This window comes from Lepisma saccharinum, chromosome 28 (genome assembly GCF_977018435.1).
Source record: "Lepisma saccharinum chromosome 28, izLepSacc3.1, whole genome shotgun sequence".
NCBI classification, from domain to species: Eukaryota; Metazoa; Arthropoda; class Insecta; order Zygentoma; family Lepismatidae; genus Lepisma; species Lepisma saccharinum.
Window position 1 is genome coordinate 30,713,864 of NC_139256.1, and position 27,076 is coordinate 30,740,939.

Sequence of the window (27,076 nt, forward strand, 5' to 3'; positions counted from 1 at the left end):
TTGGGTTATTTCCATTTGGTTTATTATACGAGGTTTATTTTTTTACTCTAAGATCAATATATGTTTCCGAGGACTAAAATACATTTATTGAAGCTAAAAGCTTAGGCTGTAACTAGGGATTTAGCATGTATATCGACAATTTATAGGACAACACGAACCTTACAAAGGATTATAGGTCACGTAGGACCACACGCCAGAGCTTTGTTAATCTGCAAGAAGCAGTTGCAACTAATGCTACGAGGATATAATGTTAATTTTTCATTGTTTCACAAGGAGGCTATTTTTTACACAACCAATATTTGCTTTTTCAAGTAACTACATGTACCAGAAGCACACAGGCCAACACTAACTAGATTTTGATTTATACTATCTCAGGTGCTAAATGTATCAAGAACACTGATTGTACATATTTTTGAGAATCCAACTATATCAGGATTTTTCTATGTAAGTATATTTTTATTGACTGGCTTATTTAACAGATCAAACAGAAAGACGGCAAAATTCACTAAATGTAGGTGATTGCATGAAAATAACTAGATCAAGGGGTGACCAACAGTGAGCTGAATGTATATATAGAGGATCGCGCTCTATTATTCTCACCTTCGCTGGATTGGCGAAGGAACGCACTTGTGGGCGATAGAACCTGAACGGGCTCCACCATGGCATCGGAGACTCGAAGCAGATGTTTTGGAGGATGAACCCAAGTAGGGTCATAGGCGCTACAACCAATTTGGTCATTGCTTTTTATATGAGGAACCAATTTGGCCCACTCCCAAAATTAACTTAGATTGCTTATAACTTATGAAATTTGAAGTCTGCACAAGATCCGATGACAAAATCTAAAATTGTAACAACCCTGCCAGGGACTTGAACCCTGGACAGATAGGTTAAGAGCCTAGCGCTATACAAACTAAGCTATCTGCATTTTTTAAAAAGTTAGTTATGTTAAGAAATATATTGAAACACCTGAGAACACTCTTGGTCTGGTTCGACAGAGAAGGAGACAACATTTCCAAATTTTTACAGACTGGGTGTATTTTTCCACTATAGAGGCCTTCACTATATGTAATTCGAAACGCTAAAGTTCAGCTAGCTTCCAAAATTGAGGTAAAGATTATGTTTGGCGAGATTAACAAGTTACAATTATATCCAGTTACGGACAAATAAAGCTAAAAGTCTCAGATTTGCTGTACTAGCCAAGTTTTAGTAACATTTTCTTCACTTTAGTACAAATACCAAAGAAATAGGTATATTTTATTTATAATTTGACAAAATGTACTAGTATTTAATTCACAAAGTTAGGTAAAAAACAGTATTTTTTTAAAATATTGTTACTGCCTTCAAATTTTATGTTATTTAGCCACTAACAACTGGTTTACACTGCTTGGCATCCTTTAAATAGGAAAAGAAGGAATTATTTGTTTAGTATTTTTACTACTTTATATTTATTTAAGAAAACAATTCTACAGTTTAACTTAATTTTAACAAATTGTTACTAATTTATATATCAAAGTTATGTTATTACCAGTGTATGAAGGCGTATAAAGTTAATATTTGTACTTATCAGTGCAACTAACAATTATATTTTACACACAAAAGATAATGTTTACAGTTAAATTATTTGAATCAGAGAATAATATTTTACAGTAATTGATTCATTCAGCACTAGTCAGTACTTTTATGCATCAGAAAGTGTTCTTAATTTTCTATTACGCATGCTATTTTGGGCTATTCTTAAAATGTATTTCTAAGGCAAACTGGTTTAATTTTCTGCTTATAATGCACAATGCATTGTACATTTGTTATATTCTCTACTTACAATCCAAATATTATGCTTATTTAATGTACAACTAACTAACTCTCTAGCCTTTTTAAACCCGAAGGTTCATGGCTGCAGCAACACATGCCTTTCATCTGTCCCTGTCCTGAGCAAGATCTATATACTCATTTCCTTCCCTACCAATTTCCTTTAGGTCCAGCTCTACATTATCCCTCCATCTTTGTTTTGGTCTTCCTATTGGTCTTTTACCATCAGGTTTCCCAACAAGAATCCTGTATACTCTTCTTTCCTCTCCCATTCGTACCACATGATCTACACACCTAAGTCTTCTTGATTTAATCATTCTAATAATATCTGGACATGAATACAAATTATGTACTTCTAAATTATGTAACCTTCTCCACTCATCTGTCTCCTCATCTGTTTTAGGCCCAAATATTTTCCTAAGGATTTTATTTTCAAATACTCTCAATTTATGTTCCTTTTTCAATGTAAGGGACCAAGTTTATTTACTGTATTTAACTTTTATTTTTTGTAATTAACAAACATTAAAAGCTTATACTGTAGTTATTATATCTTTTTTCTATCAGCTTATTTTGAAATTAATATTATTAGGTATAGTTTTTGATTTATAACTATATTGCTTTTTTATCAATTTATCTAAGAGTACACGCAGACAAACACATGTGTACACACTTTTATGTAAATAGATATGCCTGTTTTCAATATTTTAGTATGAAGATTGCACTTTAGCTATTTAAGCAAGGGTAGGAAAGGTAGGATTTCTGAGAATTTGTTGTAGGATTTTGTTGTCCAAGTATAGATGAGAACTGAGCTGGGAGACTGTTTTGAACCTTTTCATGATAGTTTGCATGTGAACTGTATGCAAATTGAGCACTATTGACTGTGCATGCTTCTAAGTTTTGCTGTTATTTTACACCAAGTCTGTGAGACTGTAGTCAGTTTTCCCTTTTCAAGTAGTTTTTATTGATTGTATTTGTATATGTTTTGGGGACTTAGCAGTTTTATGTTATGAGGCAGTTTGTTGTAGAATATTTTTACATGATTGTTTTGAGATATTGAGTGTCTGCTGTTTTACTTGTAATTATTTTCCTTCTTGTGTTGTGTATTTGACTATATTTTGTCCAAGTTCGTAGTATTTAGAATAATTGTTGTTGACTTGTAGATGTAGGGAGTAATAATCCTTTGCAAGATGCCCTATACTTTAGTCTGAATATTATTTTTAGTGTTCACTTTTGAAGCCTTAGTATTCTGTAGTATTATTAATGTAGAGGTAAATTAGGCTGAAATGTAGGCATTTTTCTGATAAATTATACTCACTTAGTTGTTTCAGCAGGTAGAAGTTGCATGATGGTTTACTGCTGATGATGTTAATTTGCTCTTTTTATGTACTACGTATGATGTAGCTTACTTGAGTAATTGGAATTTTCTACTGAAAAAAGGATTGCTTGTCTATTTTATTCCTACGTTGTTGAGTTTGTCCATAAGCAAGCCATGTTTTTACTCTATCCTATGCCTTGGAAGAATCTAGATATATTGTGTTTGCAGTTTTATGTTTCTCTAAGGTTTCAGCTATGTAGTTTTTTAAACTGTGCTATGGGTGTGACTACTGATTTCTCTTTCTGGATGCCATGTTGGTTTCTGTGTATTCCTTTTGCTGCTTGAATTTGACTTAGGTTGTTTGCCTTTTTTTCTTAGATCTTTATTTGTTTATTTGTTCAGTATTTTTTATTTTTTTAATATTCTATTCTTTTACATATAAAAATTCTAAGAAAAAAAGGCAAACAACCTAAGGCAAACAACCTAAGTCAAATTCAAGCAGCAAAAGGAATACACAGAAACCAACATGGCATCCAGAAAGAGAAATCAGTAGTCACACCCATAGCACAGTTTAAAAAACTACATAGCTGAAACCTTAGAGAAACATAAAACTGCAAACACAATATATCTAGATTCTTCCAAGGCATAGGATAGAGTAAAAACATGGCTTGCTTATGGACAAACTCAACAACGTGGGAATAAAATAGACAAGCAATCCTTTTTTCAGTAGAAAATTCCAATTACTCAAGTAAGCTACATCATACGTAGTACATAAAAAGAGCAAATTAACATCATCAGCAGTAAACCATCATGCAACTTCTACCTGCTGAAACAACTAAGTGAGTATAATTTATCAGAAAAATGCCTACATTTCAGCCTAATTTACCTCTACATTAATAATACTACCAGAATACTAAGGCTTCAAAAGTGAACACTAAAAATAATATTCAGACTAAAGTATAGGGCATCTTGCAAAGGATTATTACTCCCTACATCTACAAGTCAACAACAATTATTCTAAATACTACGAACTTGGACAAAATATAGTCAAATACACAACACAAGAAGGAAAATAATTACAAGTAAAACAGCAGACACTCAATATCTCAAAACAATCATGTAAAAATATTCTACAACAAACTGCCTCATAACATAAAACTGCTAAGTCCCCAAAACATATACAAATACAATCAATAAAAACTACTTGAAAAGGGAAAACTGACTACAGTCTCACAGACTTGGTGTAAAATAACAGCAAAACTTAGAAGCATGCACAGTCAATAGTGCTCAATTTGCATACAGTTCACATGCAAACTATCATGAAAAGGTTCAAAACAGTCTCCCAGCTCAGTTCTCATCTATACTTGGACAACAAAATCCTACAACAAATTCTCAGAAATCCTACCTTTCCTACCCTTGCTTAAATAGCTAAAGTGCAATCTTCATACTAAAATATTGAAAACAGGCATATCTATTTACATAAAAGTGTGTACACATGTGTTTGTCTGCGTGTACTCTTAGATAAATTGATAAAAAAGCAATATAGTTATAAATCAAAAACTATACCTAATAATATTAATTTCAAAATAAGCTGATAGAAAAAAGATATAATAACTACAGTATAAGCTTTTAATGTTTGTTAATTACAAAAAATAAAAGTTAAATACAGTAAATAAACTTGGTCCCTTACATTGAAAAAGGAACATAAATTGAGAGTATTTGAAAATAAAATCCTTAGGAAAATATTTGGGCCTAAAACAGATGAGGAGACAGATGAGTGGAGAAGGTTACATAATTTAGAAGTACATAATTTGTATTCATGTCCAGATATTATTAGAATGATTAAATCAAGAAGACTTAGGTGTGTAGATCATGTGGTACGAATGGGAGAGGAAAGAAGAGTATACAGGATTCTTGTTGGGAAACCTGATGGTAAAAGACCAATAGGAAGACCAAAACAAAGATGGAGGGATAATGTAGAGCTGGACCTAAAGGAAATTGGTAGGGAAGGAAATGAGTATATAGATCTTGCTCAGGACAGGGACAGATGAAAGGCATGTGTTGCTGCAGCCATGAACCTTCGGGTTTAAAAAGGCTAGAGAGTTAGTTAGTTGTACATTAAATAAGCATAATATTTGGATTGTAAGTAGAGAATATAACAAATGTACAATGCATTGTGCATTATAAGCAGAAAATTAAACCAGTTTGCCTTAGAAATACATTTTAAGAATAGCCCAAAATAGCATGCGTAATAGAAAATTAAGAACACTTTCTGATGCATAAAAGTACTGACTAGTGCTGAATGAATCAATTACTGTAAAATATTATTCTCTGATTCAAATAATTTAACTGTAAACATTATCTTTTGTGTGTAAAATATAATTGTTAGTTGCACTGATAAGTACAAATATTAACTTTATACGCCTTCATACACTGGTAATAACATAACTTTGATATATAAATTAGTAACAATTTGTTAAAATTAAGTTAAACTGTAGAATTGTTTTCTTAAATAAATATAAAGTAGTAAAAATACTAAACAAATAATTCCTTCTTTTCCTATTTAAAGGATGCCAAGCAGTGTAAACCAGTTGTTAGTGGCTAAATAACATAAAATTTGAAGGCAGTAACAATATTTTAAAAAAATACTGTTTTTTACCTAACTTTGTGAATTAAATACTAGTACATTTTGTCAAATTATAAATAAAATATACCTATTTCTTTGGTATTTGTACTAAAGTGAAGAAAATGTTACTAAAACTTGGCTAGTACAGCAAATCTGAGACTTTTAGCTTTATTTGTCCGTAACTGGATATAATTGTAACTTGTTAATCTCGCCAAACATAATCTTTACCTCAATTTTGGAAGCTAGCTGAACTTTAGCGTTTCGAATTACATATAGTGAAGGCCTCTATAGTGGAAAAATACACCCAGTCTGTAAAAATTTGGAAATGTTGTCTCCTTCTCTGTCGAACCAGACCAAGAGTGTTCTCAGGTGTTTCAATATATTTCTTAACATAACTAACTTTTTAAAAAATGCAGATAGCTTAGTTTGTATAGCGCTAGGCTCTTAACCTATCTGTCCAGGGTTCAAGTCCCTGGCAGGGTTGTTACAATTTTAGATTTTGTCATCGGATCTTGTGCAGACTTCAAATTTCATAAGTTATAAGCAATCTAAGTTAATTTTGGGAGTGGGCCAAATTGGTTCCTCATATAAAAAGCAATGACCAAATTGGTTGTAGCGCCTATGACCCTACTTGGGTTCATCCTCCAAAACATCTGCTGCGAGTCTCCGATGCCATGGTGGAGCCCGTTCAGGTTCTATCGCCCACAAGTGCGTTCCTTCGCCAATCCAGCGAAGGTGAGAATAATAGAGCGCGATCCTCTATATATACATTCAGCTCACTGTTGGTCACCCCTTGATCTAGTTATTTTCATGCAATCACCTACATTTAGTGAATTTTGCCGTCTTTCTGTTTGATCTGTTAAATAAGCCAGTCAATAAAAATATACTTACATAGAAAAATCCTGATATAGTTGGATTCTCAAAATTTGTACAATCAGTGTTCTTGATACATTTAGCACCTGAGATAGTATAAATCAAAATCTAGTTAGTGTTGGCCTGTGTGCTTCTGGTACATGTAGTTACTTGAAAAAGCAAATATTGGTTGTGTAAAAAATAGCCTCCTTGTGAAACAATGAAAAATTAACATTATATCCTCGTAGCATTAGTTGCAACTGCTTCTTGCAGATTAACAAAGCTCTGGCGTGTGGTCCTACGTGACCTATAATCCTTTGTAAGGTTCGTGTTGTCCTATAAATTGTCGATATACATGCTAAATCCCTAGTTACAGCCTAAGCTTTTAGCTTCAATAAATGTATTTTAGTCCTCGGAAACATATATTGATCTTAGAGTAAAAAAATAAACCTCGTATAATAAACCAAATGGAAATAACCCAAATGTTGATGCACCCAAAAAACCAGTAATACTTCAAAAATACCTTGAAAAAGGCTATAAAGCTAAATAATTCTTCTAGAATAGTAAAAAAGTTTGGAAAGTGGACCTAGGCCCCTAAACCGTCTGTTAACTTCGTATTGTAATTATATTGTTAAATTGTTATATGTAAGGGGAAAAAACAATATTAGTAAGCGTCCAAATATGGACCCTCGGTAAAGGGGTTTCAGACCTCATAGACACATCATAATTTTCGTTACACTAAAAAATTGCCCTCGTATAAAAGCAAATAGTTGAAATGTTAAACATTTCGTGTACTTTATCCAGTAAGCCTTAGCTAGAAATACAATAAATGCGTTACAGACATAAAAATTAAGCAAGCTTTGATATTCTAGTGGCACATAATAAGTATAAAATATCCTTTAAAATACTCTGACAAATAGTTGTGGGTTGTCTGAGATCAAAATTTTCAAGTCCTCTCTCCTGCATAAATAGGCTCTAGAATTCACTAAGCCTCAAAATAATACTGGGTACATAAAATAAAAAGCAGATGGAGAGTGGTGCTGATCGCATCTCCAAAATAGCAAAAACAAAAGTACATAGAGCTCTATCTGGTATATTTAGAAAACTTTTACCTAGTATAGCAGTAACAAAATACTCAGCAAACTCTAAAATAAACAAACTTTCCTACGTGGCAGGCGTAACCTGCCCTAAATAAATACATATAGAAATACAGAACCAAAAATAGCATAGTGGAAATCAGTAAACCCTAATAATAATAATAATAATAATAATAATAATATATTCTGTGGCTTACATTTTAGCTAAAAGTACTTTTTTTTAGTGTTTTTGAAAAAAATTAAATAAATACTAAACTCTAAGTTAAAAATTTGTAAATGTATATATGATACAAAACAAAATAAATAAAAATTAATACATACCCTGCAAAAAATCAGTAAAAAAGTTGAAAACCTCTCTTTGTGCATCCAAAATATAATAACAAATCCTTCCTGACTGGATTAAATTGTGTTATTTGAGTAATAATAAGCCTAAACTTGTAAAATAAAAAGGTAAAACTTGACGAAACATACTTGTGCATCCAAAATATAATTCAAAACACATCTAAATTGTGTTATTTGAGTAAACTAGAGAATAATCCTGTAAACTTGGAAAAAATCTCTCTCTCTCTCTCTCTCTCTCTCTCTCTCTCTGTGTGTGTGTGTGTGTGTGTGTGTGAGTGCGTGTGTGTCCAAAATGTAATAAAAAAACACGTTCAAATCGTGTTATTTGAGTAAATATTAGGCTAAACTTGTAAAATAAACAAATAAAAGTTGAGAACACACACTTTGTGTGTCGAAAATATAACTAAAAATCTTTCCTGAACAGATAGAATTGTGTTATTTGAGTAATAATAAGCCTAAACTTGTGAAATAAACAGATAGAAGTTGAGAACACACACTTTGTGTGTCGAAAATGCGACTAAAAGTCTTTCCTGAACAGATTGTATTGTATTATTTTGGTAATAATAAGCCTAAACTTGTGAAATAAACAGATAGAAATTGAGGTCACACACTCTGTGTGTCGAAAATATAACTAAAAATCTTTCCTGAACAGATAGAATTGTGTTATTTGAGTAATAATAAGCCTAAACTTGTGAAATAAACAGATAGAAGTTGAGAACACACACTTTGTGTGTCGAAAATGTGACTAAAAGTCTTTCCTGAACAGATTGAATTGTGTTATTTGAGTAAATATTAGAATAAACTTGTAAAATAATAAGTTAAAAGTTGAGAACGCACACTTTGTAAATACAAAATTTAATAAAAAATGTTGCCTGAATAGTACAAATAGTGTTATTTTGGTAAAAATTAACATAAAGTTGTAAAATAATAAGTTAAAAGTTGAAAAAATGTCTTTGTGAGTCCAAAATTTAATAAAAAATGTTGCCTGATTAGTACAAATAGTGTTATTTTGGTAAAAAATTTACTTAAAGTTGTAAAATAATAAGTTAAAAGTTGAAAAAATGTCTTTGTGAGTCCAAAATTTAATAACAAATGTTGCTTGAATAGTACAAATAGTGTTATTTTGGTAAAAAATTAACTTAAAGTTGTAAAATAATAAGTTAAAAGTTGAAAAAATGTCTTTGTGAGTCCAAAATTTAATAAAAAATGTTGCCTGATTAGTACAAATAGTGTTATTTTGGTAAAAAATTAACTTAAAGTTGTAAAATAATAAGTTAAAAGTTGAAAAATGTCTTTGTGAGTCCAAAATTTAATAAAAAATGTTGCTTGAATAGTACAAATAGTGTTATTTTTGTAAAAATAAGGATAAGCTGTGAAAATGTTTGACATAAAGTCAAAGTTTGGTAAAAAATAAACTCAAAATTAAGTTAAATAGCACACAGTAACATACATTTACTACCTAAATCAATAATCAAAGGGTCCTAGGTTCGTTACCCCGTGATAAAAGCAAATTGTGAAAACTGTAGGCCCCGTCCCTGATAGGTCTCCCTTTTTCCTAGTACATATAATAAACCCAGACGCTTCGTTCTCCTTGTTCAAAGTAAAGTTCTCGCTCCAATCTAATTGGGTATCCAAAAACCTCGCTAAAGCGTCCTGTGCCTTGAAGGCAACCCTGAGCGGAATATTAATTGGCGGCGGAAACCGGTTCTACAAGCGACGCATAGCTTCAGAGATTTGACCCTTGCTGCGCATTCTCAGACATCCTTTGTTGTCTGGTTGAATCCCTCCCCTACCCTACGACATTGCATACCTTTCTCCTGTTCTTGCGTACTGGTTAACCTTGAAAAAACCGGTTCTGAAAACCTACCGACGCGTTCTCTGATTGGTCAATTGGGTTCCTTCTTTGTTCTGACGTTCTGACGTCATTTGACCTTGAACGCACACTCCCCAAATTCCTTTCTCGTCTACCTGCGCGGAATATTAATTCATTCTCTCTGTCTATCCTCTCCGCAGAGCGGAGTCGAGATTCGGAGACCGTATTCTGTCTAGCGTGTGAAAGCACCGTCTTTCATACCATAATAACATACATTATTACATAGTACTAATTAATAATATTGCATATCGCGGGTTCGAGTACCGGGACCGTCTTCTTTCGTACCATTGACACCTTTCATAGCGGTTCATAAACCATAAACTCTTATTTTCAATATTATAAACATTAATATTATCGATTTATACATTACATACTTTGCAGTAATGAATATAAAACCATATGCATAGCGTTTAGTACCTCTAATTACCTTCTATATACATATTTTTCATAAAATAAATAATTATATATTCATAAAAAGTTATAAACATGCAAATACATAAATGTAAAGTACTCTAAGTACTTGCAAATAAATTCTAAGTACGTGCAAATTAATTAAAACCCGTGCAAATTAGTTATAAGTACATGCGAATAAATTGCGAATATTAAATAGCGACAGCCACTATCTAATTCAACTTCTACTTTGGTGGTACTATATATCCAAGTAGTAAATTACAGAGCATTCCCTGACATTCGCTACGAGACTCGGCGGCAATAGGCCCGGCATCAGAGCTTGTCTTTCCCGGTGAACAGGGTCCGCGACAGTCGCTACAGTCGGCAATTAAAATTACAGTTTTCATATTGTGTACTAATCTTGACTACAGAAGGTGTTGAAAATGATGTCTCTCTATCAGCTGCAACACATTCCTGGCATCTCCGAAGGAAATTGGCATTTACACGTGCAAGTTCGTCTACTGTGATTCTCCCGATTTTTCGTACAATACTCTCTTTTAACTCACGGATGGTGTGCGGATTGTCTTTGCATACTTTATTTTTTAGATTTCCCCATAAATAAAAATCGCAGGCTGACAAATCGGGGGACCTCGAGGGTTTTTAAAACACCCGTTTCTTGTGAGAGGCGGCGGATAGATTTCCGAGGAGACTGTTGTAACCTTTGTCCTACCTCGTCGAGTTTTTCCTCAGTACGAACACGTGGGTTTTTCTTTCCACTTTTATTCAGAACTGACTCTGTTACTCTAAACTTTTTTTACGAGGTTTAATATAGTGGTCCTATGTGGAACGGGGACACCAGGAAATTTCGTTGTAAAACGTCGTCGCACTTCTCCACAATTCCTCTTTCCGAAGTAACACTCGACAAGATAAATCCTTTGTTGTTATGTAAAGTTTTGTGGTGCCATATTAAGCCACAATCTTCAACACACGGACACGACACAACACAACTTCCGAGGGAAGATTATACTGGCGTCAGTCTGCAACGTCAACAGAAAGGGAAAGAGAGCGAAGGCAGGGAGAGCGAAAGAAACAGACTGTAGCGTGCGACTGTCGCGGACCCGTTCACCGGGAAAGACAAGCGCTGACGCCGGGCCGCTTGCCGCCGAGTCTCGTAGCGAATGTCAGGGAATGATGCTCTGTAGAACTTTCGCTACAACTAGTAATAGTTTTGAAGATGACACATAGAAAACTTACTTTATAATTAAACAACTATGGATAAGAGGAGTTTGACATCCGTTGTACAAAAAACATTTATATATTATCCATATTATCCATATAATATCTATTGTGATCCACCTTATTTCCACATTGTATACGCTTATGTTTTCAGATACTTATACATAGATATTGCATCTTCTCTTACCACATCTCTGCGTATTTGACAGCAGCTTGTTTTCCACCGCCTTTGTAAGTAGACAGACACGGTCGACAAAGGCCTGAATCACAATCGGGATTCTTTGCTCGTCCATTAGAGCCGGGTGGCGGGATTATCTCTTCCTCGCTCAACGGAGCCGCCATTAATGAGAAAGAACAAAAAGTTCGCTTTAATTACCCCCACTTAATGAACTTAAAGGAACTCCTTTCCATGCTCCATGTTTGGGTAAGCGGGGCACATTTGGTCACGGTCAATTTAATTTGTATCTTTTCCCTTTTTTAAATTAACCACCCCGTTATCTTTCTACGAGGGTTGTTTCACAATTCGAGTCAGGGACACAATTAGGACACGGTTCTAGTTTTACCATTAAATATGGAAAGACTTACTAATAGTCTGAGATTTCCTTTTACGTCCAGCTTATGAACAGAAAGGCTAATCGGAACTGGACCTACAGTTTAAAGTGGGATCCGAACCTGAACTTCTACCGGGTATCGAATCCGATACCCCTTGAACACAAGGCGAACGGTACCACTAGTAGAGAGCGGATTTATGAAAATTGGCACTTAATCGGGTTTTAGAAACTTTTTAAAAAGCATTAAAAGAGACAGTGAACATAAAATTATCAATTTTCTTAGTCACCTGCACACTCGACTTGTTTTTTTTAATCTACGAGGGCAAATCAAAAAGTCTTTGCCCAAATTTTTTTTCAGCCGTAATAATAAATATGCAGGGAAATCAAAATATAGGAATTTCTCGTACCTTGCACTATTTTTCCACATAGTCACCACAGCGGTTCAGGTCCCATCGCACCACTAGTTTGGAGATGGCGCTGTTGTAGAATTCGGCCGGTTGATCGTGGAACCATCACCGGGCAGCTGTCTTGTGTATGCTTCGTCGTCGCAGATGAACCTCTGTCCTGCCAGGAACTTCTTCAGTGGACCGAACACGTGGAAATCACTGGGGACGAGGTTTGGACTATACGATGCATGCTCCAGAATCTCCCATGCAAATGACAAGTCTGTCGATAACACTTCGCTGCTCATACGACATGGACGTGTTGAGTACTACAGCCATCTTTGCAAACTGACAGCAGCTCCGTGCCGCGGAGCAGTCGAGTTAACGCTGGGCCGTTCCAAGAAAACCCTATTGCATTGAATGTAGCCCATATCTCGGTTTCTCAATGATACTAATATTTCGGCTGAAAAAAAAAATAGGGGCAAAGACTTTTCGATTTGCCCTCGTACATTGCATTTTCTTATTTCTGAGTCGCTTTCTTGTTACTTCTGGCTGATCGCGACAATGATAATAGTTGGTGGGTAAATAAAATTGATGAACAGACGAAATTACCTTCTATAACAGCGTCGCACTAACTACGAAACGCGGCCCACATCATGATCACCAATATACAGGGTGGCCCATAAGTCAGTTGACGCTAGACTTGAAGCCATGTATCATTACGGTGAATCTTGACCAAGCTGGGAAGCTACCGGCTACCTTAGCCTCTGCATGTCATTCTCCTTGCGTTCAATACTGTCTGTCAACCACTCAGATGGCGAATGGGTCTCCCTTATCGCACAACACTTTAGCAACCTTGTGTTCTGACGTCAGCCGAGGAATGCCTACGAGGTTAGGTTAGGTTCCATTAGCATAAATAGAATGAAAAATTATTATTTAGGCTAAGAGAACTAAACGTAGCTAGCCTAACCTAACAACGTAGGCATTTAGCCTAAAATTTAACAGCTTTCTCCTGTGACTTCAGAACACAAGGTTGCTAAAGTGTTGTGCGACAAGTGAGACCCATGGCGAATAGTCAACTACGGAAACCTCTCTCTCTCTCTCTCTCTCTCTCTCTCTCTCTCTCTCTCTCTCTCTCTATCTCTATCTATCTTCTTCTTGTTCTTTCTCTTTCTCTCCCCCCGTGGATTAGCCAAGGTCATCCGTGAAGATAAAGCCCGCCAACTGTAGCAGTTATTCACTTGTTCATTGACAAATATACTAGGCACTTTATTACAGCAGTAGCTACTTGAAGTTAAGTGACATTTTATTGCAGTGTGCACACAAAATAGCTTTTTGTAATAAATGCTGTCTGCACGACTACTGTGCTAGGCAGTAGAGAGGTGAATTACTGCAAGTGTCAACTGATTTATGAACCACCATGTATTGTATGTGGCACGCCTTAGTACTTATAAAACGTAAAGGTTTATTTCGGAGTAATTTCTGTGGTGTAGAATATAATTCGGCTATGATTTAATACAACGTGATAAAAAGTACAAATAAACACATATACGCAAGCAAGTGATTACGTATTTCTTCTCACATTTTCTGATCATTATGTTCCGGTATGGCGTATGAACACGTTTTTTAGGTTGCTATTTTCTCGATTGTCTTAATACATTTTTAAACATAATTTTGTGAGACCGAGTAATATTAACATTTGAATTGCATTAAAAAGGAATTAAATATTTCAATTTACTTTAATAGAAGATTGGGATAAATAAATACCTGGGCAACGCCAGGGGGTAGAGGTGGGACAAGTAAAAATAATCGAAAGCGACCGATATTAGTGTGGAATTCAAAGTTTTCGGAGTCGCTAAGCTAATAATCCATAGTTTTCGGAGTCGCTAAGATAATAATCCATAGTTTTCGGACTCGCGAAGCTATTTGGTGACATTCACGATGACATTTGACAGAGATATATATATATATATATATATATATATATATATATATATATATATATAGAGAGAGAGAGAGAGAGAGAGAGAAAGAGAGAGAGTACTATTAAGTACAGCGGAGTGGATTTACGATCGCCATTTTTCTCCCACGGACAACTTTAATTGAATATTGGGATATAAATAAATACCCCTGCAACGTCGGGTTATCAGCTAGTTATAAATAAGAAGCAATAGCGCAATCAGTTTCGACCTAAATGATTTGTGTTACGTAATACCCTTATTTTATTAACCGAGGCCAAACAAGCTATTAACAATAAATGTAGTATTATTTATGAGTTTAAAACATCAATATGTTTAGTTCATTTATTGTTACCCAGGGAGCATGTTGAATCACCAGTAAGTTCTATACTTTTAGCGGGGGATATGGTGGATGACATTTTGCGTTGTATTCCTTGTGCAAAACAGGTATACTCAGTGGCGGCGATTGGGTTCAAAAACTAGGGGGGCAAGGTGCAAATACTGAGGGGGAGACAGTTTACTTTTCCCTCGTAGATAAGGTTTAGCATAGTGCGGGGAAAATAGTGGCAAAAGGGGGGCAACTGACACCAGGTCACTAGACACCCTGGGTTAGCACATCGCGCTACTACTCCCGGGGGCCCGGGTTCGAATCCCGGCCTGCGTAATGGGCATGGATGTTTGTGCTTGTCCATCCATCAATTTCATCATGTCATCATTCATCCCCATATTCGAAAATCAGCCAAAAGTGGCACAAGGGGCGAAGAAAAACAAAGCAAATCAATAATAATAATTAAAAAAAACTAGGAAAGAAAACAGCAACCTCAAGTTCTGAAATCTGTATAGAAACTGAACCGGCAACATCGCATTTACTCCACGTGGACTTGACAAGAGCTGTCAGCTCCTAAAACGGACGCTATTGGTGGGAAAGGTTTGAGGGGAGGATGAGCTGCGCTCCACGTGAACTTGACATTATTGTTGTCAGAGGGAAACTGGTCTTTCGGAACTTTCTTTGAAGTACAGTGGCGTTCGAAACAGGACTTCAACGTTAACAAACTATGCTGATCTGTCGACACTGTGTTCCACGGTCAGTATTTTGACTGTCAGAAAGAGGACTGTTGGTACCTCTTTAACATATGCGTAGAACAAAATTTGGAGAGGAAGAAATGAAAAATGCGTACAAAATACAGCATACGACTGCCCTATTACCGGTGCACATAGCCTAGCTTCGTTTACCCACAACCAACAGAGAAATCCAATGCGACATGACACACGTACACAAATGATGTACACCGGCAGTTTGCGAGTTTGTCAAGCGTGTATGTCTCCCTCCCTCCCCCCAACACATCATTCTACCCCGTTTATTCAGTTAGTAGCAATTGGGGGGTGGCGCATTCAATGCAACTTTCTGCACCCCCTCCACTCAAACATTGTATTATAATCAAATTCTCCATTCGACTGACTCCCCCACCCCCTTATCTGACATCCCAAACATCCCAATTCTACACGTCAAACGCCAACAATTTGAATAATTGACTTTCAGACGATTAGGAACAGATTTCAGCCTCCTCTGTACCTCAATGACAATGTTTTCTTTTTTTTACAGATTGCGCATCTGTGTGCTTGAAAAATAGATATTATGATAATTCAATATTTGAAAGAATTCAGGCATTTTACACACACTTACACAAAAAAGAAGAGACAGAATATGGTACTATATACTAGGTAATTTCCTGGTATTGTTCAGTACGGTTCGAATTCGGGTTTCAGCATGAGATCCGGGTGGCGTATTTACAAACACTACAGTGATGCAGAACCAAGTGGATAGCTATAACGCTTTCTTATTGGCTGTGAGCACCGGAAGTGTTTCCGTGTCCATCTTTCCTTTACAAGAAAAGGTTAAAAAAAATCATATTCGTAATTATTTAGTGATAAAGTTTGTAATAAAAGTGTAGAAATTATGTGAAGATACATATTTTTGTTTAAAAAAATTCAGTACAGAATACAATCCTTTTCTGGCGATAAAAATCAACATGAATGTTGAATATCTCTGAAAGCAGAAGCATAATATTGTTGAACCGCTTGAAGAATATAAAAAACCTTTGAAAATGATATTAAAAAATGCAATAAATTATGTAATAATATCACTAAAACTTCGATTTGGCATTGTTTGCAATATGCTACATATACATTTGTATTTTCTAAATGGTCATAAGTGGTTACAATGTTTGCAATGATGAAATGTTTCAATAGGTAAAGTCATTCACTTCACGAAAAGTTTTATTTTCCTTTCTTTCAAAACATTAATTGCAAAAATATGCTAAAAAATTAACCTCGCTTTCTAGGGGGTTTCTTGTCTTCTTGGGCTGGATCTCTGAAATTTATACTGTACATTTGAACCCGCCATCTGGCGTTTTGTCTTACACCATTTACCTCGAAGGAACACTGGATAATGAAACTTATTAACTTCCGGAATGACAGCCAATCAGAAGCCACAAATCGCTAGAGGTTCAGCAGCACAGGGTTTGTAAATACGCATCCGGGTGTTCTTCAGTTTTATCTCGTCGTCATCCATCCTTCTCGTTGCGATTAACTTACAGAAGCTGTACAGCGGCGTGAAATAACAAAAATACAAAAAAATTATAAACGTATGGCAAGGGGATAGCCAGGAAATATATATATATATATATATATATATATATATATATATATATAGAGAGAGAGAGAGAGAGAGAGAGAGAGAGAGAGAGAGAGAGAGAGAGAGAGAGAGAGAGAGAGAGAGAGAGAGACTGTGTGTATATGAGAATCCCAATCTTGCATGAAAAAAACCTGGTGCGTTGGTTGATTGATAGATTTTGTTTATTTTAGTTCGCTTTTCTGCCACTTTTGGCTAACCGTGAAGATGAGAATGAATGATGATATGAAGAAACTGATGAAAGGACAGTCACAAAGAACACCCATTCCGGGATTCGAACCCGGGACCCCTGGCGTCGTAGCGCGCTGAGCTTAGTGTTGGAAATATTTTGTTCACTATTGTGTTTTATTCTTAAATACTGGTAAACTGATTACGGTACTCCGATACCGATGTATCGGTATCGCTATCGGAAAGTAAAGATTGAATTTTATTTACCGATACTTTTCCGGCCTTTCGCGGGGTCAGCCATAAAGAAACCGAAAAGAAAATATTGTTCAATTTTCCTCTCCTTTCTAAAAACCACAATGATATTCCAAAATCTGAAAAATTACATCTGCTTAGAATTCCTTCTAGAGCATTTACGTAAATCGTACTGTGGTTTGCTGTTGCCGTTCTCTGGATATTATCAATAGTTTGTGTCTACTATTGATAATATGTAGACAACAGCGAAAGGAAACCACTTGAAGATTTACGTGAATGCTCTAGAAGGAATTCTATGCAGATGACATTTTTCATATTTTCGAATATCTTAGCGGTTTTTCCAAAGGAGGATAATTCTGCCCTGGTGCCGGCCAAAGACACAGCCGAGCATTACCCGACCTCCATGGTGGAATGGTTAGCACACCGCAATGCGACGCCAGGAGTCCCGGGTTCGAATGCTGGCCTGAGCATTGACGTCACGATCAGCCAAAAGTGGAAGAAAAGCTAAGTAAAATATACCAAATAAATCAATCAACTACTGTCGGATTAAAAATTATAGATACTCGAGTTTGGATTCCAATTAAAAACTACTTATATCCTAATTCAGCTTATTCAATTTTGCGTTAATCTATGGTAACCATTTTTTTTCCTGTTCACAGTGATGTCCATTGAACCTGGTTGAACCGTGGAAATTACGGGCTGTCACTGCGAGCCAGTGCTTGCAGTGTTGCCACGGTACACGTACATTTTAACTCCGTTGAATAAAAATCTGTATAAAATCGGTTTCGAAATGTGAATTGACAATGATGATGGATTTTAAAAACAGATGCAAAGAGATTCAAAACAAGATCAATATTGTATTTGCAGGACTACCCTATACTAAGAAAAAGTTGTTTCGCAAAATTGATAAGAAGGGGTTTTTGACAAATTTTAAAAATCTGAAAATTATGAACTGTGTTTAAAATCTTTCTGCTGGACTACCCGTTTTTTATTTACAGAATCTCAAAGAGAGCGATTGTTTTGCAAAACCCGCAAAAGTTACCCTTTCTTTTTCTCATAACGATAAAAAATATAAGGCATACTGGAGAAAAAAACTGGTTAGCATAGATTAACGCAGAACTGAATAAGCTAAATTTTGATGTAACTAGTTTTTACGTAGGTCTACTGGTTAATTTTTAATTACAGTCTAAACTCGACTGTAATTCGTCATTGCTTACAATGCACACGGATGCATGTCATTCTTCGCACTTCTTGCAAGCACGCTGTTCCTCTCGGCTGACAAGGCAGTTTTGGTTTCTCGTTCATCATTCCTGAGGAATGCATCTCCTGCGTGTGGTTGCCCCGATACGGTTCGGGAAAGCACAGCGCGACCGTCCCACGTTCGGGTGGTACCAAGTTCAAGGTCCTCCATTTCCCGTCGTCTCCCAACAATTCCCATTGCGTCACGCCAACTGAGCACAAAACGCCGCCGAGTGGAAGAACAACACACACACCCATGCGACAATTCTTCCTTTGTTGCCGTCTCTGGCATGAAGACACTTCCTGTTGCCCGCTCGCTCAATATGCAGGCAGTGTGTTCGAATCAGAAATTGGCGGAACAGTATCTTGGAAGAATCAGATATCGAAATCTAATGGATTCGGGCGACGCATCCTAGATTTCTAGTCATTTTTACAGAAGATGAAATGCAGAATATATCAGTTTCAGGTCTCTGCACCTAATTCCCTGACCGCCATATTGAAAAATAACCGCCACATTAAAAATGGCTGCCGATTAAGAAAATACACCTGGTAAATTACATCATACTCCGTTCCCATGTGTCTGACTCAATAACGTGCAGAGACCAAATTGTAAAACGGACAATTCCTCATGAAGGAGAATTCACACCGAAGAGATACACGACAGGCGACAAGTATCGCTTGAGAATTTCGCCAATTGAAGGCAGGCTTGTGTTACCTGTCATGCCACTACGGTGTGAGATGTTGCTGTTGATTGGCTCGTTTCCACGCAGCATGTTGGCACTTGTCGCTTCGGTATGAAATATCTCTATGAAGGTAGATTCGCCTCTTCGCAAATGATATCCACTCCAAAGTTATTTCACACCTGAAATAACCTGCACAGTTTGGCCAAGATAAGAATGTCCCTGTGGCGCTGTAGTCGCAGGGCTCCCTGGCACGAGGGAAGGGAGAAAACAAATGACCCCACTTTAGTTCACGAGTATGCCGGGGGACATTCTGATCTTGGTTAACCTGTAAACCAAATTGAAAATTGAGAACATACCACAGGTTGACGTTTGTTTCAAGCCCATTTTATGCACATGTAGGCTAATCGGGACTGCGCCTACAGTTTAAAGTGGAATTAGAAATATTAAGTGCTGCCATTGTGTATCGAATCCGGGACATCCCATCCCATCCCTGCATTGTCATTCTACATAATTATTACTTGTAATTTACATCAGTTCAACGCGGAACTAATCACTGTACTACTGTATTTGATACTGGACGGCGCATCTCCAATTTTGAAAAACTGACTTCCATTTTAACTGACAATATAATGGGGTACAATGTACCCATGTACCCCTGCGCCACTGGTATGAATACAGGTGAAAACCGTAAACACACGACTTTTGGTCGCCCAAAAATACTATTTATTACATTCTCCATTCCCTTACCATATTATTATTATTCAAATTTATCTTATAAACTGTCATTTCGCAAACTCTTCTGTAAGAAAGAAAATAAAGTTCATAACATTCAATGAGAATTGCAAGTACACGCTCATGTCATCAGAGCTTGTGAATGAAAAATCTCGCAACTTTCCCTTTTTCAAACTTTCAAGTATTGAAGAGAACAAAGATTTGGAAAAGTCGTGAAAAATGCAAAGCTCGACCTGCCTGCCCTCTATCGTGGAAAAGTCGCAGTTGCTAGAAACAGAATTTGTAAGCAGAGAACTTTTTTTTCTCCCTCGGAAGTAAATTGTCTCTGGTGCGGGGAAAAGAATGATACTCGGCAGAGTAAGACGCACCACCCTCCTGCCTCCACCCCCAATCTGGAGGCCGTCAAGTTCTGCGCGGAGAACATTTCCATCTTTTTATCACCTCAATGCATTAATCACCGCTTTCCTGAAAGGAAGACGGTGAATTTTTAATTTGCTTCTTCCGTGAAACTTTTTTTTTCTTTCGAGTTTCCAACGTTTTTCCTGTCGTCTTTGCGGTTTTTGATGCTCTTTTTTTTTCTTCTTTTGCGCACTTTAACAATTACCTCTACTAAGACAGCCTGCTGCATTATATACTTTGTTTCTTATTTCTTCTCATCTTTGTATTCTTGGTACTGCTTTGTACTTCAGTGCCCATTTCACTTACGTCCTCCATTCCTTTTGCTTCCCATGGAACAAATCCAACGCTGTCGGTTTGTAATTAAAATGGTTTGATTTTTATATTGTTGTCATTTAGCGCCGCCTTTCTACCACTTTGGCTAATCGCGACGATGACAGTGTGATGATATGATGAAATTGATGAAGGGACACTCACAACAAAGAACACCTATGCCCAAGTCGGGATTCGAACCCTGGAGCCCTGGCGTCGTAGCGCTCTGTGCTAACCACTAAGGCTTGGAGGTTGGCTAAAAGGACTTGTTACGCCCCCACATGATTTACAAAATTGATTATGTTAATCAGGAGCGCATATTCTACGCTAGCCAGGCTATCTGCGAAGCCTGAAGTCTAGAGAATAAAATACAGGAGAAAAATCGATCAGAAATTGTAAATATTATTATAAATAATAAATAATTATTCATATCAGTGAGATGATGATGCTGATTCTGGAGTTGGCAACTTGATTTCTTATGAGTTGGCAACCTGATTTCCTATAAGTTGGCAACCTGATTTCTTAGGAGTTGGTAAATTTATTTCTATTCAGTGACCATTCAAGACCAGTGACATAGTGAGATACACCACAGATGTTAATATAATTGATTGGTTGTTTTAAGTCCACTTTATGCACAGGAAGGCTAATTGGGACTGGACCTAAAGTTTAAGTAAGTTAATATAAAAAGATACACCTGTGTCATAATTTGTTTGACGCAATTTTGTAACTAATCTGTTTCAATGGTTTGACTAACCTAAAAAATTTCGGTTTTGGTAGCTAGGTGATGTGATTTATTGATTTGATGGCTGTTGTACGTTGATTTTAAAATGTATGTTTTAGTTAGTGTACTGAAGCAATATTTGCAGGATTAATAAAATTTTATCTCAACAAGAATTTTGCTTGTGAGTGCAGTTGTGTGAAATTTAGATCAGCAGAAGTTTTGTAGAGTCCTGGTTGTGTAAGATTAAGATATTTTTTTTGTAAAAACCCTTAAGTACTTCTCACACCTGAGGTGACCTCATAGTAAGCTGCATCGTCTTGTGTTCTCCAAAAAGGAATGACAGTTAAGTACAGGGTGTTTCAAAAAGAATCATCCGATTTGAAAAGACTATATTTAGGAAACCAATGAACATGGAATCCTGCAGTAAGTTTTACTTACAGTAGGTTTTACTTTATTGCAGGTAGATGCTTTATGGGTTCTCCACTTCAACAAATGTAAGTCCGTTACAGCTGTGCAGAGTGAGTTTCGTCGTATACACCACCTACTGCTCACAGTATTCGACGTTGCACAGTTGTAACGAACTCACATTTCTTGAAGCAGAGCATGCAGAATGTTTCCTGTTGCTCGGTTGCCTTCTTGATGCGGACTAAAGAGTGAGCTGGACCAGTATAGCACTTCCCTGCAACAATCAAAACCTACTGTAAGTACAACTTACTGCAAGATTCTATGTTCATTGGTTTCCTAAATATAGCCGTTTCAAATTGGATGATTATTTTGAAACACCCTGTATATTTAGTGATAAAGACAGAGAACGTAACAGAACCGTGTTCAATTTCCGGTTAGTTACCCATCGCCTCAGGTAGAACACATTTTAATGGAGGGTTCACCCATAACTTGTCCTATACGGTATCAGTCACCATGCACTCAATAATGTGTTTTACGGTCTTCCCGGTGGCGTAGTGTTTTTACGTCGTTGACTTGTTATCAAGCGATCCCAGGTGGAGATTCGGATCTCACATAAGTTTAAGGCGAATATGTCCGAAATACTGCACTAAAACCTTAAACTGCATCTTTATATATATAAAAATGTATGTATGTGTATATATATATAATATGTTTGTTACGTCATAACTCTCGAACGCCTGGAACAATTTCAACCAAACTTGGTACACATACCACTTACGATCCGGAAAGAAATACTGTGGGGGTAAGACACCCCTGGCACCCCTAGGGGTGGGGGTGGGAAGAGGTGACATGTAAAAATAATCGGAAACGACCGATATTAGTGTGGAATCCTTAGTTTTCGGGGTCGCTAAGATGAATAGTGACACTCCCAATGCCGTTCAACTCCAAGCTCATCGGCATAGGGGTGAGAGGGGGTGAAAAGTAAAATGTCAAAAATGACCTAAATCTCGAACGCCTGGAGCAATTTCTTGGTACACATATCACTTACAATCTGGAAAGAAATACTGTTGGGTTAAGACACCCCTAGGGGGGGGGGGGTTGTAAAGGGGGTGACATGTAAAAAAAATCGAAAACGACCGATATTAGTGTGAAATCCTTAGATTTCGGGGTCGCTAAGATGAATAGCGAGCGACACTCCCAAGTAGTTACATTTTACACTATAGTTAGAATTCATTATTTTCCTGTCTACTAGAAGATTGGGATATACGTATAAATACCTGGGCAACGCCGGGTAATCAGCAAGTATTTTAATAAAAGTGGGGAAATACATAGATTTTCCTCCAAAATTTACACTACGCTGTACCACAGCAGAAGCGGAAACAGGAATTTGTCAACAGCTTAAACCGGGACTCTAGCAACGGACTTGGGCCCCTTACCCCCCTCAGCACACACACACCGGTTCATTCGATTGTGTGCTCAGCGTGTGTGACACGAACTGCCGCTCGATTTGGTCGGCTGCAAACATTGCCAGCGGCCACCAGCTCCAGGCATTTACCCCTTCCCTCGGGCTGTCGTTATCACAGAAATTTGAGATTGATTAGTTCGGAGCGGTTCGACGACATGCACCGCTTGGACACGGGGACATTATGTGACTCAAACTAATGACCGTAACCGCCAGATAGGTAAATTAGCCAAAGAATAAATCCCCAAAACTTGACAGGCGAAATTCAAAACGGGCATGTCGTCAGTGGAATTTAAAGAATAGCTGTCCATTAGTTAGTGTCAATTAGATAAATTCCAGAGAGGGGTTGGTTCCCCCAAAAGAGATAACTGAATCTCGTCCTAGGTTCGATTCCTGGGTAAGAAATGCGGCATTCATCTTCGGCACGAGAAAATTATCATCAACAACTAAACAACTGACTACACTAGTCTTTCAAGCAGGCACCAATAGTAGACGAATACAAACTCACAATGAATTACTTCCTTTTTTAATTCAATCATACATAGAACAAACAAGACGAAACATAAAACAGTGCACAGTGAACATCTTAGCTACAACTCTTCAAAATTTGAACTAGCGGAGCATAGCATCACATAAGGACCAGAGGTGTTCACAATCTGGAGGGCAACAACCCTCATGAGGGCAGACCTCACCCTCGGGAAGGCCTATGAAGGAGGGCGAAGACTTGGGCGAGTCCAGATGGTGAGGATGAGGTTGGATCGAGAGAGGTGAGCGAGGTTGATTTAAAATGAACACTTGTGATAGACACGAACTTCCTTCTCAGATAGAAAAAAAACTAACAAAATGGAAAAGTTAGTGAGACAAAAATGAATAAGAAGCCTTTGTCAGCTGGGAAACAGAAGTACCAGAAGAGAGATGTCGCATTTCAACTCAGCCATCTTGGAACATACTTCTTCTGGACACAACGAATTCAGCCAATGGAAATTCAGAATACAATGCGGACCAATCACGGGTCTCTCAGGTAAAAAATTAATCCAGCCAATGAAGACCGAGAATCTGGACGGGCCAGTCACAGACCTCATTCGTACATCCATTCCCTACATCATTTTTTGGTTAGCTCAAGCTGTTTACCTTGTCCACAGTTAGAAAGTTAGAATATCTATTAAATCTACGTAGTACAAAGTTTAAGCAAACACAATTGTGCCTGGTGCCTCTTTCGCTAAAGTGATTCTTCGCGGGCGAACGTTGGACACAAACTCTGATGTACTCTTTGCAGATCATCCGGTCACATCTGATCAAATTTCAGGATTATTTCGAGTTCATCTGGTTCATAGATTCACACCACACATTCATCAATCGGGGGGAACCTCCATTCCATAGGCTATTCGTGTACAGTAATCTTCATGGTTTCCATATAATTTTATTGAGCAGTCACTCCAAAATGGTGTGTAAATGATCAGTATAAAATTATCAATAAAAAATGTTATTGTTATTCTTAGTAATGACCTAGTAACTTCACATAAATGCGGAATATACTGATGCGTATTTTAAGCCTTAACTTTCAAAAATATGTTTTAAACTTTATTGATACATTACTCTCTGCAGGTAGTATTAATTCATTTTTCAATATTGTTAAGACAACTACATAGTAACAAAAAAAAAATGACCATTATATTTTTTGGCACTTGTTTTACTTTTTCAATCTGATATCTAAGTTGTGTTATTAGAGTTAAATTAAAGTTTAGGAGATAAATTTATACATGTGAAGCTGTATGTGTATTTTGTGAATCTTCGATTTTGGGATGACCAACACGTTTTACAGGTTGGAAAAGTTTATTTCACATGAATAAATTGATACAAGTGAGACTGACTGAACTGCCTACGGAAGCCATTTTCGACAGCCAATGAGGATCCAAACTGCTACCTGATTAAACAATAAAAAGCTTTCAGAGCAACTGTATCGGCCAAACGCTCCACTAGCTAGGGGAAACAATGCAATGAATTCGATTGCAGTTCAATTGTAAGCCAGATTTTACCAGGCTTGCAGGAAAATGTGATAAGCGCGACGAAACACTTTGCCAGAACCTCCACTGCAAAAGTTTACGATTGCGTGACGTCTCAACAATACTCCCTTGCTCATCCACACACACGCACGCACGAACACCCCGAAAGAAGCGACCTTCCGTCTGCTGTAAATAAAACCCGCATGACAGGAACTGCGTGAAATGATAGGTTGGGTCCTGATGAATCAATTCGTGTAAGCAGTTTCCAGGGAGTCGTAAAATTATTGGGGATTCATTTTCCAGGGACAGCCCTTGACGCAGGGAGCAACTCATTCAAGTCATGATGGCATTTATGGGAGGGGTTATGGAGAACAATACATCGTTACGACCATCGCCAGAGGGTGATATTTTTATTTAAAAAGCATTGGAAGCTCGGCGCACACACCCAACAATGAGGCTTATAAAGGCTCTCAACAATTAGGAAGAATGTGGGAAGAGGTTACACCCACCCACCCGTAGTTTGAGAGATTTTACAACCGGGAAACCTGACAGTGCACCTTATTTTGGAAACTCTCTTATTTTGAAACATACGCAGTTTTCTTATCATCCATGGGTACCATACATACATTGGAATTTCGTAATGAGATGAGCTTACGCACTTCTGGCAGATGTTAGACACTTTTGCATTTGTGCTGCAACCTGGAATGCTAGATGAGAACTAATTTACACACTGTTTATGAAAATTTTCCGTCATTTGGGGAACTTTCCAAAGTACCAGAGCATTATTTCATGTTTCCCAGATTTTGGATGAGATTTGGATCCCTGGTTTAAAGGTGTGCATTATAACGCATTTCCTCGAAACAACCATTTTGTTACATACAAGCGCATATTAACGCAATGTTGATATGTCAGATCTACACTGGTCAAAACAATTAGGGGAGCAAGCAAGAAATCACAAAATCAAAGTTGGAAAGTCAAAAGTAGCAATGTATTTTGATTAGGTGAGTGTGTCCTCAACCAGTACAATTCATCTGTGATGAATCATCAGCATGAAGAGCTCTCTAGTGACACCATAAGGCACGTGGCAGAATTTGTGATATGAGGAGCAATCACGAGGTCACTTGGGAACACCGGTTGTTTGGTGCTGGCAGACCGTAAGTGCAGGTGGGATTCAGTTGAGTAGTGTTGAATAGGAACGATGGCAGAACAACACGATTTAGGGGAATCTAGCCCATGGAGAGCCATTGGGAGGATGGAAGCAGGGCAAACACAACGTGAGGTGGCTGCAGCCCTTGGTGTGTCACGCAGTGTCATTTCCAGGTTGTGGACACGATTTCAACAGACAGGTACAGTACGAAGGAGGCCTGGGCAAGGTCGCCCACGGTCAACAACAGTTAGGGAAGACCGGTACTTAGCATTGTTGGCTCGCAGGAATAGGCAGCAAACTGCAACTGACTTGCAACGCGGCCTTGTTTTGGTAACAGGACGAAGAGTCTCGGCCAAACTGTACGAAATCGCCTGCGGGAAAGGGGTCTTTATGCAAGAAGACCAATGGTGTGTGTCCCTCTGAATGCCCAACACC